This window comes from Stegostoma tigrinum, chromosome 10, assembly GCF_030684315.1.
Source record: "Stegostoma tigrinum isolate sSteTig4 chromosome 10, sSteTig4.hap1, whole genome shotgun sequence".
NCBI lineage: Eukaryota > Metazoa > Chordata > Chondrichthyes > Orectolobiformes > Stegostomatidae > Stegostoma > Stegostoma tigrinum.
In genome coordinates, this window is record NC_081363.1 from 44,495,174 (window position 1) to 44,509,246 (window position 14,073).

The 14,073-nt window shown below is 41.6% G+C and overlaps 1 protein-coding gene across 4 annotated transcripts in view; it reads right to left on the reverse strand.

Moving 5' to 3' along the window:
• Positions 1 to 7,578, reverse strand: part of nin (ninein (GSK3B interacting protein)) — a 180,478-nt gene extending 172,900 nt beyond the window's left edge. For 3 of the 4 annotated variants that reach the window (XM_059649150.1, XM_059649149.1, XM_059649151.1), the window contains exons 1-2: positions 7,342 to 7,578; positions 6,041 to 6,153 (exon numbers count right to left, since the gene is read on the reverse strand). The gene's annotated coding sequence lies outside the window, so the exon portion shown is untranslated. The remainder of the gene's footprint in view (positions 1 to 6,040; positions 6,154 to 7,341) is intronic. The other variant, XM_048538225.2, reaches the window with a different exon arrangement.
• Between the last annotated feature and the right edge of the window lie 6,495 nt (positions 7,579 to 14,073).

Sequence of the window (14,073 nt, forward strand, 5' to 3'; positions counted from 1 at the left end):
AAAGGAATGTTCTATGAAGAGACAGCCATATCTGGGGCCCATGCGAGTATCCATGGCCACCCCTCTGACCTGAAGAGAACTTGTTCAGAGTTAGGACAAGCTCCGCCAAGCAAACGAGGGTGGTGGTGGGTGGGTGCAGTTCAGCCCTTTGATCCCGGAAGAAGTTGAACAACCCTGAGACCATCCTGGTGTGGGATGGACTGAAAGGGATTGTACATCCATGGTAAAGATGAGTTGGCTGGAGCCTGCAAACTGGAAATACAGAAATTGGCAGAAAGCATGAGATGTAAGCAGGCAGGCACTGAGCCAGGGGAGAAAAGACTGAGTTAAGGATGGAAGATATGAGTTCTGTGGGGCAGGAGCAGACTGAAATAATGGGTCTGCCCAGGCAGTCGATTTTTCAGAAGGAGGTAGAAGTGAGCTGTGTGGGGCTAGGGGATTATGAGCTTGGAGGCAGTTAGAAAGGGGATTTATATAGTCACAACAATATTGGCATTTCCATTAAAAGGATAATTTTAAAACATAAATTAATGTGAATCTGGGGGAACACATATGTGTTCACCACCATCCCACCACTGAATGCAGTGCATCTGTCCAGGGAACCATTGAAACAGCATGTGAAAATAAAATATAAATATCAGAAAATAAATGTGTGCAGCAATGAATCCAGCTTTTGAGTAGCTTCAAATATATTCATTCAAAGCTGTGCTTTAGTGCAAATTCTTCAGAGGTGCATATATGGAACGAGCTAGCAGAGGAAGTGGTAAAGGAGGGTACAATCTCAACATTTTAATAAAAACCATTTGGACAAGTACATGGATGGTAAAGGTTTACAGATATGGGCCAAATGCAGGCAAGTGGAACTAGTTCAGTTTAAGGAACCTGGTTGGCATGGACAAGTTGGGCCGAAGAAGCTATTTCTGTGCTATATACCTTAATGACTCTAAGCGTGAGTACGTGAATAAATATAATCTAAATAAGAAATAGCCTTACAGTGATAGATTATAGCTCATGATCACATTGTGCAAGCTCCAGTGTCATCTGAAAGTGAATCATAGAATCCCTACAGTGTGGAAACAGGCCTTCAACCCAACAAGTCCACACTGACCCACAGAGCATCCCACCCAGACCCATTCCCCTGTAAACTCACCTAATCTACACATTCCTGAGCACAATGGGCAATTTTGCACAGCCAATCCACCTCGCCTGCACATCTTTGGACTGTGGGAGGAAACCAGAGCACCTGGAGGAAACCCACACAGACACATGGAGAATGTGTAAACTCCACACAGACAGTCACCCAAGGGTGAAATCGAACCCGGGTCCCTGGCGCTGTGAGGCAGCACTGCTGACCACTGAGCCACCGTGCTCTCCTTTCTCAATTTTCTTGGTTTGGTACAAAATCATCAGGTACAGCATCATGTGTCAAATGGAGTAAGAGACCTCAGGGAAAGAAATATCTAATAAGTACCATTTTGATTAATAAGAAGGCAGCTGTTTATGGTTAATATAATGCAACATTGAAGGCAGCTAAGAGGAAAGCCATGACTCAACTGTATCTTACCATGCCTGAGAGGAAAGTGATGAAACATGGAAGGAACACTGGTTAATTTGTAAATAGCCAATGACTTCCACTTTTATGCTTAATGTTATTTTTCTTCATTTGAAAAATTGATTAGTAAATGATACATATGGAATCAGATGCAATATGTACAATATGCAAAACTCCAGGTCATTCTCATTACATAAAAGGTTTAATTTGGAAGCAGCAAACCAGCGACAATGTCCTCACAGACACACTAAACAGAGTTATGAGGGCATACTTTTATTTAATAAGACAACAACAAACTTACTTAGTTTGCAGAACTAAGGAAGCAATCAGTAGGTCAAAATATTAAGCTTGGGGAAGGGTGTGTACATAAGGGAATTTTTGAACAAAGGAATAGAAGGGAAATGGGACTGAGAAGAATGGTCGAGCCAGAATTACTAGTTTATATGCAAACATGCGCATAAAGTACAACAACTAAATAAACTAGATGATTTCAATGGATACATAACTATGTTTTGGCATTGACATTATTTGGGCTTTATCTAGAGCAAAAATGGAAACTAAGTGTTCCCAGCTATAAAGTTTACATGGAAGCAAAGGGCAAATTTGCGGCTCCGTTTTTTGTTGATGGCAGAGCTTAAAACAGCAAGCTTGAATTTGTGCGTACATATCCACTGACTTCACCTTTTTATGACATCAAAAGTCTCAAAGCACTTCATATGTAGGGTGATGTGGTACCCCATTTGCAAACAATTAGATCCCACAAAGAGAAATAAAATAAATATTCTTTGAAGAGGTGACCAAACACGTGGATGAATATAGAGCAGTGGATGTGGTATACATGGATTTGATAAGGTTCCGCATGGTAGGCTCATGCAGAAGGTAAGGGGTCATGGGATAGGGGGAAATGTGGCAGATTGGATTCAGAATTGGCTGACCCTTAGAAGACAAGGGTGGTAGTGGATGGAAAATATTCAACATGGCGCTCAGTTACAAGTGGTGCCACAAGGGTCTTTTCTGGGTCCTCTTCTAATTGTGAGTCTGTAAATGATTTGGATGAAGGAGTGGAAGGGTGGATTAGCAAGTTCACGGACAACACAAAGGTGGGTTGTGGACAGTGTGGAGGGCTGTTCTAGGCTACGAAGGGACATTGATAAGATGCAGTGCTGGGCTGAGAATTGGCAGATGGAGTTTACCCCTGAAAAGTGTGAGGTGATTCACCTTGGAAGGAAAAACTTAAAGCAGAATGCAGAGTTAACAGAAAGATTCTTGGCAGTGTGGAGACACAGAGGGATCTTGGGGTTCATGTCCACAGTTCCCTGAAAGCTGTCACCCAGGTGGATAGTTGTTAAGAAGGCGTACGGTGTGTTAGCTTTCATTAATTGAGGGATTGAGTTCAAGAGTCGTGAAGTTATGCTCCAGCTACACACAAGCCTGGTTCAGCCACATCTGGAGTGCTGTGTCCAGTTCTGGTCACCTCATTACAGGAAAGATGTGGATGCGTTGGAAATGGTACGGAGATTTACCAGGATGTTGCCTGGAATGGAGGGAAGGCCTTACGAGGAAAGGTTGAGAGAGCTAGGGCTGTTCTCTTTAGAACGATGAAGGATGAGAGGTAACTTGATAGAGGTGTACAAAATGATCAGATGTATAGATAGAGTAGACAGCCAGAAACCTTTTCCTAAGGTGGAGGTAGCTATTATGAGGGGGCATAGTTTTTAAAGTGAGTGAATGTAGATATAGAGGAGATGTCAGAGGTAGGTTATTTACTCAGAGTGGTCGGGGTGTGGAATACATTGCCACAGAGGGTAGTCGAGTCGGGCTCATTAGGGGCATTCAAGCGGCTATTAGATAGGCATATGGATGATAGTATAAGGTAGGGGTGGAGATTAGATAGACCTTTGGATTAGGGTAACAGTTTCGCACAACATCGTGGGCCAAAGAGCCTACTGTTCTATGTTCTAAATATGACTGGTCCATTTTCATTATATTGCACTGAAGCTGAAAGAGTGGATCTAATAGAGTTTTCAAAATTTTGAGGAGACTAGAAGTGAAAGATTATTTCTGTTAGTTTGCAGTTTGTTTGTCTTTATTCTTTCATGGATGTGGGTATCACCAGCAAGACAGCATTTCTTGACCGTTCTTAATTGCCCTTGTACTGGTTGGTTTGTCAGGGCAGTTAAGAATCAAACACATTGCGGTGCATCTGGAGTCAAATGGAGACTAGGTAAGATCTGCAGATTTCCATCCCTACACGAAATTAGTGAACCAGATGGGTTTTTGCAACGATCAGATTTTTCAGTAATACCAGGTTATTAATTTTTAAAAATTATTCAGAGGAACTGCTATAGGAGGATTTGAATCCACATTCCTTTAGCCTTAGCCTGGGTCTCTGGATATCAGGCCTACTGACATCACCACTATTGTCCCTGAGGAATCAAGAATAGATGAAAGACTAGAAGGTGCAGAGGAATCTTTCTTCCTGACAACAACCCTATAGAAGGAATTATGATAAGAGACCATAGACACAGATATTATACAACAACTTACATTTATTTAGCAGTTATAAACAAAGCACTGACACAGTGGGAGAAGGGGCATGCTTTTGTAGTCTCTGTTTAAAGTGATCTCTAGTGATGAAATCACTAACACTACTTTTTTCCAGTTATGAACTTGAACAGGCCAGTTAAAAGCTAGAAACACTGTATCGACCAAATGTTTCTCATCACTGCTGGTGAAGAAACCTGACATATTTTAACACTGTCATTTAAAACTATAATTTCAATAGAGCTATTTGGTATGGTCTCATGGGAGGTAGATTAACATACAGTCTTGTGAACTCTTATGAGGTGCACAGCAAAGTTTCCATTCTTGGTAAAACTCAACATGGCAGAGATAAATGAAACTTATCCAACTGCTGAAAGTAATTTTAGTGTAACACACTGTAATATGATTTATCTTATTATTAATAACATACAACATTCTAATAACAACTACCTACATTAATATAGCATGGCAGCTGTAATGAATCATTCCCATGGCATTTTGTCAGAACATTAACAAAATGTGACACTAGGCCCCATAAAGCATTTTTAGGAGCGTTGACCAAAAGCTTGGTTGGAAGAGTAAGTTTTAAAGAGTTTTGTAAAGGAGTAAAGACAACTGGAGTAGTTTTGAAAGTGAATGTCACAGATTGGACCTTGCAGTTAAAGGCGAGCCACCAATGGTACAGTAACTAAATTCAACAATATTCATGAGGCCAGAACTGAAGAGTGAAGATATAGAGCTGAAGGAGGCCACAGAAATAGGGAGGGATGAGCCTTGGAGGGACTTGAAAACATTTAAATGTTGATGTATTGCATTACTGGATTACAATGTAAGTTAGTAAACACAGATGTGATGAAGGAATCACACTGTGCAAATATGGACACAGGTGGGAGATGAGCACAAGTTTAGGAGAGGGGAAGGGTATGCAAGTCCATGCTTTTGTACAAAATCCAGACAGCTAATTTTTATACACTCGCAAGATGATATTGGATTCAGAGGACTGCAGCACAGAAAACGGCCCTTTGGTCCATCAAATCTGTGCTGGCCAAAAACAAATACCTGACCATTCGAATTATATTTTCCAGCACTTGGCCCATAGTCGAATATGTCTTGGTGCCGCAATTATATTTGGGAATATTTTTAATGTAATGAGGTTTTGTGCCTCTAACACCCATCCAGGTTTCAACCAGCCTATGGATGAAAAATAAATCCTCAAATCCCCTCTAAATCTCCAGTCCTTCAACTTAAATCTATGCTCCCTGGTCATTGATCTCACCATCAAGGGAAAAGTTCTGTCCTTCCTTGCCTGTCTCTGCCCCTCATAATTTTATATATTCAGTCATGTCCCCCTCAATCTCCTGTGCCCCAAACAAAAACAACCCCAGTCTACCTAGATAATAGGAACTGCAGATGCTGGAGAATCTGAGATAACATGGTGTACAGCTGGATGAACACAGCAGGCCAAGCAGCATCACAGGAGCAGGAAAGCTGATGTTTTGGGTCTGAAGAAGGGTCTTGACCCAAAACGTCAGGTTTCCTGCTCCTCTGATGCCGCTTGGCCGGCTGTGTTCATCCAGCTCTACAGAGTGTTATCCAAGTCTATCTAGTCTTTCTTCATAACTAAAACTCTGTAGTCCAGGCATGTCTTGGAATATCTCCTATAACAAGCCCTTCATCCCCAGGATCATTCTTGTAAACCTTCTCTGCAACCCCTCAAATTGGGGAGGGGATGGCCTTGGGGTATTATCACTGGACTCTATATCCAGACACTCAAATAATGTTCTTGGGACCTGGGTTCGAATCCCACAATGGCTGATGGTAGAATTTGAATTCAATAAATATCTAGAATTAAGAATCTAATGTTGACTGTGAATCCATTGTTGATTGTTGGAAAACCCATCTGGTTCACTAATGCCCTTTAGGGAAGGAGACTGCCAACCTTACCTGGTCTGGCCTACATGTGACTATAGACCCACAGCAATGTGGTTGACTCTGCGCTGCTTTCTGGGCAATTAGGGATGGGCAATAATTGCTGTCTGGTCAGTGATGCCCTCCTCCTGTGAATGAACAAAGAACAGAACACTTTCCTTAGATTTGGGGTCCAAAGCTGCTCGCAAAATTCCAGATTATACAGCATCAGCAATACCTTGCTGCTCTTGTGTTCTCACCCTCTCAAAATGAATGCTAACTGCATTTGTCTTCCTAACTTTCATCATGTATTCCATTGCCTTGTTTGCCCTGGCAAGTGCATCACCTCACACACTTATTCAGACTGAATTCCATTTGCCACAAATCAGCCCATTTATATCATACTGTAATCTAAGGCCTCATTGTTTACCACCCCATCAATTTTCCTATCAATCTACTGTTCAACCTCTTATATTCAATTAACACTGTCTATTACCATGAGAATGCAGAAATTAATTGCCTTCGCAAAACAGATACACAAGATTAAATTAATACTGACATGCTTGGACATTGTTATTTGCATAACTTTCATATATTGTAATCTTAATGTTTTCTGCCATCAGGATGGAAGCAACAGTGCGATAAGCAAATACTTGCAAATCGCATCAGCTTTAGTGTACAAGGACGCAGTGATAAACTATTGCAAATTAGGAACTTGATCAAATCTCTTGGCAGTTATTGTATACAATGTGGAATTTGAACTTGGTCACGGAACAAAACAGTATTCACTTGTTTTTGATCTTAATGAATGTTATCAGACAGTATGAACAAGATTCTGCTTCAAGAAGTTGACGCTTGCCACACAAAGACATTGGCAAACATCAAAACCAGCAACAAGCACACACATATAAGATTGGGGAATCTCAGCAGCTCCGGAGCTCAGTGGAGGAACAGCCAAAGAAACTGACTCATTCAAAAACTCAGCATCCAAATCTGCCATCTTCCTACACAAACAAGAAAATCACCAAAACCCATCCTTCAAACACACACACACACAGCAAGCTGGAATCTCGGCTAGGAAATCAAAATTAAAACTCAATCTTCAATCAATGTAAACATCATATCCTACAAAACGTCCGGCAACTTTAAGGCTGAAAATGTGCTTTTTTTTAAAAGGAGGTGACGAGAGAGAAATGTCCCGCCCTGCCCTTGGGAATCAACCCCCTATTGAACAGTAACTTCACACGGGTGCTTCCTACAACTCTTTTCGCTGCTGGCAAGGTGCAATCGGGGTCCTTGCGCTTTGAATCTCATTGAGCGGCTGAAACAGAGCTTACCAACTGCGGCTGGGTCTCTCGCCGCTCCCCGGCCTCTGCTCGGTTTGCTCAGCGATCCCGATTGCAGCTCAGAGAAAGTCGATCTCGGCGCCACACATCCCCCAGAACATCGATACGAGCTCAGCCCGGGAGGGAGGACAGCAAGTGGGGAGATGATACTCTCTCTACGCTTGCCCGCGTTCCCTTCCGCGATCTGCCACTTGCATTGCTCAAGTGCGGCTTTTTCAGCAGCTTCTGTCAGAGGAGGCGCCTCATACTGCATCCTCTGCGCATTAAAACGTAAGAGGTCAGGACTGAGCACTGAACCATGTGACATTTTCCGAGATGGGCTTTTCCAGGCGCACAGTTTGCTTTATTAAATGTTTCACAATGTCTCCGATTTCAGCCCTTTCCACAGACTGTAAAACTAGTACTCTGACCCAAATGGAATAAGTAGTTAGACTGTTCAGCCTCCTTTTGCTTCTGTCTCTATTCTCCACATCGTAAAGATAATAAAAATCTATTGTACTAGAGCAGTTAACGATAATTCATAGAAAAATACAGCGGATGCTGGAAATCTGAAACAGAAACAGAAAATGCTGGAGAAATCCATCAGTGTGGCAGCATTTGTGGAGAAAGAAAGTTAACGCTTCCAGTTAACGTTTCATTCACGCTACACTATGACCATCCATTACGTTAAAAATCCAGTCACCCTTCGTCGACATTGAAATTCATCAACATTGTCATTCTCCACTTTCAGAACAAAAAATCCTGTGGGTCACAATTGGTGGTATGGCGAGGAAATCGAGGGAAGTAACAACTCCTCAGATAACAAGGTGCCGAGCTGGATGAACAAAGCAGGCCAAGCAGAATCTTAGGAAGAGGAAAGCTGATGTTTCAGGCCTAGACCTTTCTTCAGAAACTTCTGACTTGCCAACATTTCCCCCCCGACATCTGCAAGGCAATTTGTGATACAATACTAATGCTGTGAGTGCAGATTCAACGACGCTCAGAAAATCAACATTGTCAAGGGCTAAGTGCAGAACACCTTCTGTTCGCAAAAATGATCCTGAGCTTTCAGTTCCCTGTCACTTCATCGCACCACTGTGCTCCTTGGCTAACATTTCCTTTTGGAGTCCTATTACTGTGTTCCAACGAGCCCAGTACAAAATAGAAGACCAACTTGATTTTCTGCTTGGGACCCTGCAGCCTCTAGAACTCAACATCGAGTTCAATAACTTTAGAACACTATTCCATACTTTTATGTTTCCTACCCAGCCTACACCTGGTCCTGTTATGACATAGTAGGAACTGCAGATGCTGGAGAATCTGAGAGAACAAGGTGTAGAGGTCGATCGACACTGCAGGCCAAGCAGCATCAGAGAAGCAGGAAGGCTGAAGTTTCAGGCCTAGACCCTTCTTCAGAAATGCTGGAGGGGAAGGGGCTTCTGAAATAAGTAGGGAGAGAAGATGGATAGAGGAGACGATAGGTAGAGAGGAGACAGACAGGTCAAAGCGGCAGGGATGGAGCCAATGAAGGTGAGTGTAGGTGGGAAGTTAGGGATGAGATAGGTCAGTCCAGGGAGGACGGACAGGTCAAGGGGCGGGATGAGGTTAGTAGGTAGGAGATGGAGGTGGGGCTTGAGGTGGGAGGAGGGGAGAGGTGGGAGGAAGGACAAGTTTGGCTGGTTTTGGGATGTGGTTAGGGGAGGGGAGATTTTGAAGCATCGTGAAGCCCACATTGATAACATTGGGCTGCAGGGTTCCTGAGCAGAATATATGGTGCTGTTCCTGCAACCTTCGGCTGGCACTGCAAGAGGCCCAGGATGGACATGATGGACTTCACAAACTTCTAAATCACCCCTCCCCCTACCGCATCCCAAAACCAGCCCAGCTTGTCCTTGCCTTCCTAACCTGTCCTTTCTCCCACCTATCCCCTTCTCCCACCTCAAGCCTCACCCCCATCTCCTACCTACTAACTTCATCCTGCCCCCTTGACTTGTCCATCCTCCCTGGACTGACCTACCCCCTCCCTACCTCCCCACTTACACTGACCTTTGCTGGCTCCATCCCCGCCTCTTTGACCTGTCTGTCTCCTCTCCACCTATCTTCTCCTCTATCCATCTTCTATCCACCTCCCCCTCCCTATTTATTTCAGAATCCCCTTCCGCTCCCCCATTTCTGAAGAAGGGTCTAGGCCTGAAATGTCAGCCTTCCTGCTCCTCTGATGCTGCTTGGCCTGCTGTGTTCATCCAGCTCTACACCTGGTCCTGTTATGACATGGGTTGCTTTTGCACAGTCACCCATTTCCACATACTCCTAGGTCCATTATCAAATTATACGAGCTCAATTCAGTACAGCTAACACATCTTCTCACTCTTGGCTGTTATTACCTCTTATTCAGCTTTTCTTCTGTCCTGGCCTGCTATCCATTATCTTCTTGTTTACCTAACCATTTGTATCTCTGGCTGGTCTCTGTCTCCACCCAGCTGCTCACCTCTCCCCTTTCAACTTACCCACCTCAACTGCCCACCTCAACTTTGCCTTCAGCATAAATAAGCAGTTTTTCCCACCTACTAACAGTTCTAGTAAAGAGTCACCAGACCCAAAATGTTTTCTGTTTTCTTCCCACAGATTCTGCCAGACCTGCTGAGTTTCTTCAGAAAATTCAGCTTTTGTTTCATCAAGGACTAAGCAACTCACTTGTCTAACAAAAAAAAACTCAGTTCTGAAAAAGGGAACCTGGACTTGAAACATTAACTCTGTTTTCTTTCCACAGATGCTGCTGAACTTTTCCAGCAAATTCTTTTTGTGTTTCACTTGTCCAGCACTTCATTAATCATTTTGAACATTCAGCCATCCATTAGACAGTATGTGGGAACTCCTAAAGCTTCCTCAACAGCATCTCCCAAACTCGCAACATGTGTAGGTGAACAGCACCACCTCCAAACCTTCCCTTGCCATACACCTTCCTTGGCTTTGAAATATATTGCATTCTTTCAACAATGTCAAAGTCCCGAAAACCACCTCCTCCTTAACAGCACTTTAGTTGTACCCCAGCCACATGGACTGTATCAGTTCAAGATGGCAACTCATCACAATCTTCCCAAGAGCATGGGTAATAATTGGTGGCTTTCCCAATTATATGGATTAATTTAAAATAAAATGATCTTTGTACTTCTACTTACAAAACAGATTACAGTAACTGTGTTTATGATACATTTTAAGAGCTAGTTCCTTTCGTGGCTGTGAGTACATAACATTATATTCACCCACAGGTCACAGGTTAAACTTCGGGCCTGTGTTGAATCACCAGATTAAGCCGGGATAATAATAGAATTATTATAATTAACCTCATATCCCCATTATAGATTGTGCAAAACTGCCAGTGTTCACACACACAATTGCAGTCTGGTGATCCCCACTGGAAGTCTGCGTGTTCAGATGTAAGGTTTTGGCTGTGATAGTGCTTATGGTTAAATTGCTCACTCATAGATGATTGCTGCCTCACTTTATTCAAAGGACAATGTTGCCAATGGAGTCATATCCCCTGTAAGGAGTTAATACTTTAAAAAGAGGAAAACAATAGACATTAAGGAAGGGTGAAGGTCTAGGTTTTTTGTCTTCTTTATTGGAATGAGGGTGTCACTGGCTAGGCATTGTTTGTTGCCCATTGCTAATTTCTTAAAGTCAACCATGATGCTGTAGGTCTGGAGTAACATGTGGGCCAGACCAGGTAAGGATGGTGGTTTCCTTCCCTAAAGGGCATTAGTGAACCGGATGGATTTTTCCAACAATCAACAATGGATTCATGGTCATCATTAGACTCTTAGTTCCACATAGTTATTGAAATCAAATTCCACCATCTGCCATGGCAGGATTTGAACCCAGGTCCCCAGAACACTACCTGAGTTTCTGGATTAACAATCCAGTGATAATACCACTAGACCATCATCTTCCCTACTGTGGTATTATCACTAGACTAGGAATCCTGAGATAATGTAAAGCTCAGAGATTGAGAGCATCAACAATAATGTTTTCTAGAATAAACTGTTTCCTGAGATGAAAGGTGCAAAGAGAAACTGTTACAAAGGAATTAAAAGTGACATGCTGATTAACCAGCAGAGGTGGTAGACGCAGACACATTAGCGTCCTTTTAAGATATATTTGGACAGGTACATGGATGGGCAGGGAGCAAATGGACACAGACCGTTAAAAAATAGATGACAGGTTTGACAGAGGATCTTGATCGGCGCAGGCTTGGAGGGCCGTAGGGCCTGTTCCTGTGCTGTAATTTTCTTTTTCTTTGTATCCCTGGGAAGAAGAAATCAAAGCAACACATACAAGCTGTTTTCTGGGACAGAGATGGTAACGCTGCTTGATAACCTGCTGCCTCATGACAGATGGGCAATTAAGATTGCCTGCAGAAGGAATGTCCTGAAGTAAAAGGGTTAATTGCAGGAAAATTGTGTTTTCAAATAGACAGTCAATGTCAAAAGTAACAAGGAACAGGGAAGCCACAATAACAGGAATTACTGGAAAAGCTCAGCAGGTCAGGCAGTATCTGTGGAGTGAAATCAAAGTTAACGTTTCAGGTCCAGTGACCCTTCATCAGAACAGGGAAGCTACTATTGATAAGAAGGTGAGCTACAAACTTGAGGACTCCAGGAGTATGATCAATATTGTGGATAAACAGATCTGAGGGATCATCAATAATGTCACATCAGAAATTTCACAAACAGAAAATCCTATAAGAATTCAACTCCAGTACTCTTCAGTGGCAGAACTTGAGCCACTGTGGTAGCGGCAGTGGCAGAAGAAAAACACTGCACAAATGATCGAAACCTGGACACATCCAAAGACAGATACTGTTAGTTGTATCTATAACTAAATTCCACCATTAATTGGGTAATAGCTATGTTGAGTTGTGAGGCTTAACTTGTTTACTTGAGAGGTCTTATTTTAGTTGCTACATGCAATAAAGTTTAAGTAACGCTTTCAGTATTTGTCTGTGAGATTCCTGAATAAGTAGCTAAATTAAACATAACTTGTGGTAATGAACACACAACAATCCAAAGACCCAAGTAATGTTCAGAGAACAGATTCGAATCATGTCATGACAGATGCCAGAATTTGAATACAATTTTTAAAAAGTCTGGAATTAAGAGTCGAATGGAAAAACCTATCTAATTTCCTTTCAGCAAGGAAATATGCCATCTCTACCTAATCTGGCCCACATACGACACCAAAAACAGGGCAATGTGGTTGACTGTTAACAATTAGGGACAGGCAATAAATGCTGGCCTAGTTGGTGATGCCTAAGTCCTGTGAATGTATAAGAAAAAATGCAAATTTAGGTCACACTTTACCCAATTATTTTTCCAACCACATGAACCAATACCAACCTATTCCAGAGTGCAATGGATGTTTCTTACAAGAAATTTACAGACTCTAGATCAAAATAATTTTCCCTGAAGGATGTAAACTTGAATTTCTTGAGTCCGTAATTGGTGATAGAGTATAAAGTCAGGGCCTTGCTGACTTTATATTGGTAAACCTTAAAAAAATTACTTTAACAATTTAAATGGTTATGTTGTTAATCACCAAAAATAAAAGTCTAGCATGAGATAGAAACTCAATATTCTTTTTTGCTGGGGAAGACAGCATCTATGATGAACAGAATGTTCTTGGTTGATACGAATGACAGCTGGTAGTAAATTGCAAACTAATGGGGGCTGTGTCTTCTGCTTGAAGTCTTTATACTCGATAACAACAATCCTAGCCCAGTGTCCTTTTTCCTAAATAAAAAAGTTCAAAATTAAGAATATATTTAAAAGTGCAGCAAAAATATTATAAACATATCAAATGAAGTTTCCAATATAGAAGAGCAAATGAAAAACTGCTTAATCATGTTGGCTCCCAAATTCTATTGGGATTTTACTATTATCTTGATGTAACACTACAGAAGACTGATAGAAGCCCAGGAGAAATTGCACATACAGCTGAAAATAGCTGTTTACGTCATATTTTTCTGGCGCTCTACCTGTCTCTTAGAGTTATGGTGGAAGAATTGGTGAACTCTAGTAGAATTTCAGGGCTCACAGACTAATATAGACTCATAGACACACAAATCTAGATTTATGATTACTAACAGCATCCATGGGCTATGAGGTTTTTATAATAAGATTTTGTATTTGATTGCAAATATTTATTGGAATTATGAAACATTTGGACTGTTTTGGGGTATGATGTTTCTGCAGTGTAGTAACCTACTAAAATTCACTGTTAAGATGTAAATAAATAATTGCAAGATGACTGAAATAGTGTCACAGGCCAGTCATTCATGAAGCTGTACCCTAGCAATGAATCAATCCCTTAGCACAGACGAAAAAGTGGTGAGAAAAATATTAATCATATGAATCAGTTCTTAGAAGTTTACCATAAAAACAACAGAAATAAAGGTATCAATAACCATCTCTTGACAGTATAGCCAAGAATTATGGTCTTAATTTAATCATATGAAAATATTACTTTGCTTTATTTGGCAAATGTGACTTAAATTTACAGCTAATTAGCATAATACTTACACTTTGCTTTGTTACAAGATTGTTTTCAGCTCATCAGCACCACCATGTGTCTAACTGCAAGGTTACATCATGTATTTCACCTCTGTGAATACCCATGCTCCTTCAGCGGCTTTACCACTTAACACAGTGATGCAGAATTTAATATCTGGAAATATCATCTATTCCT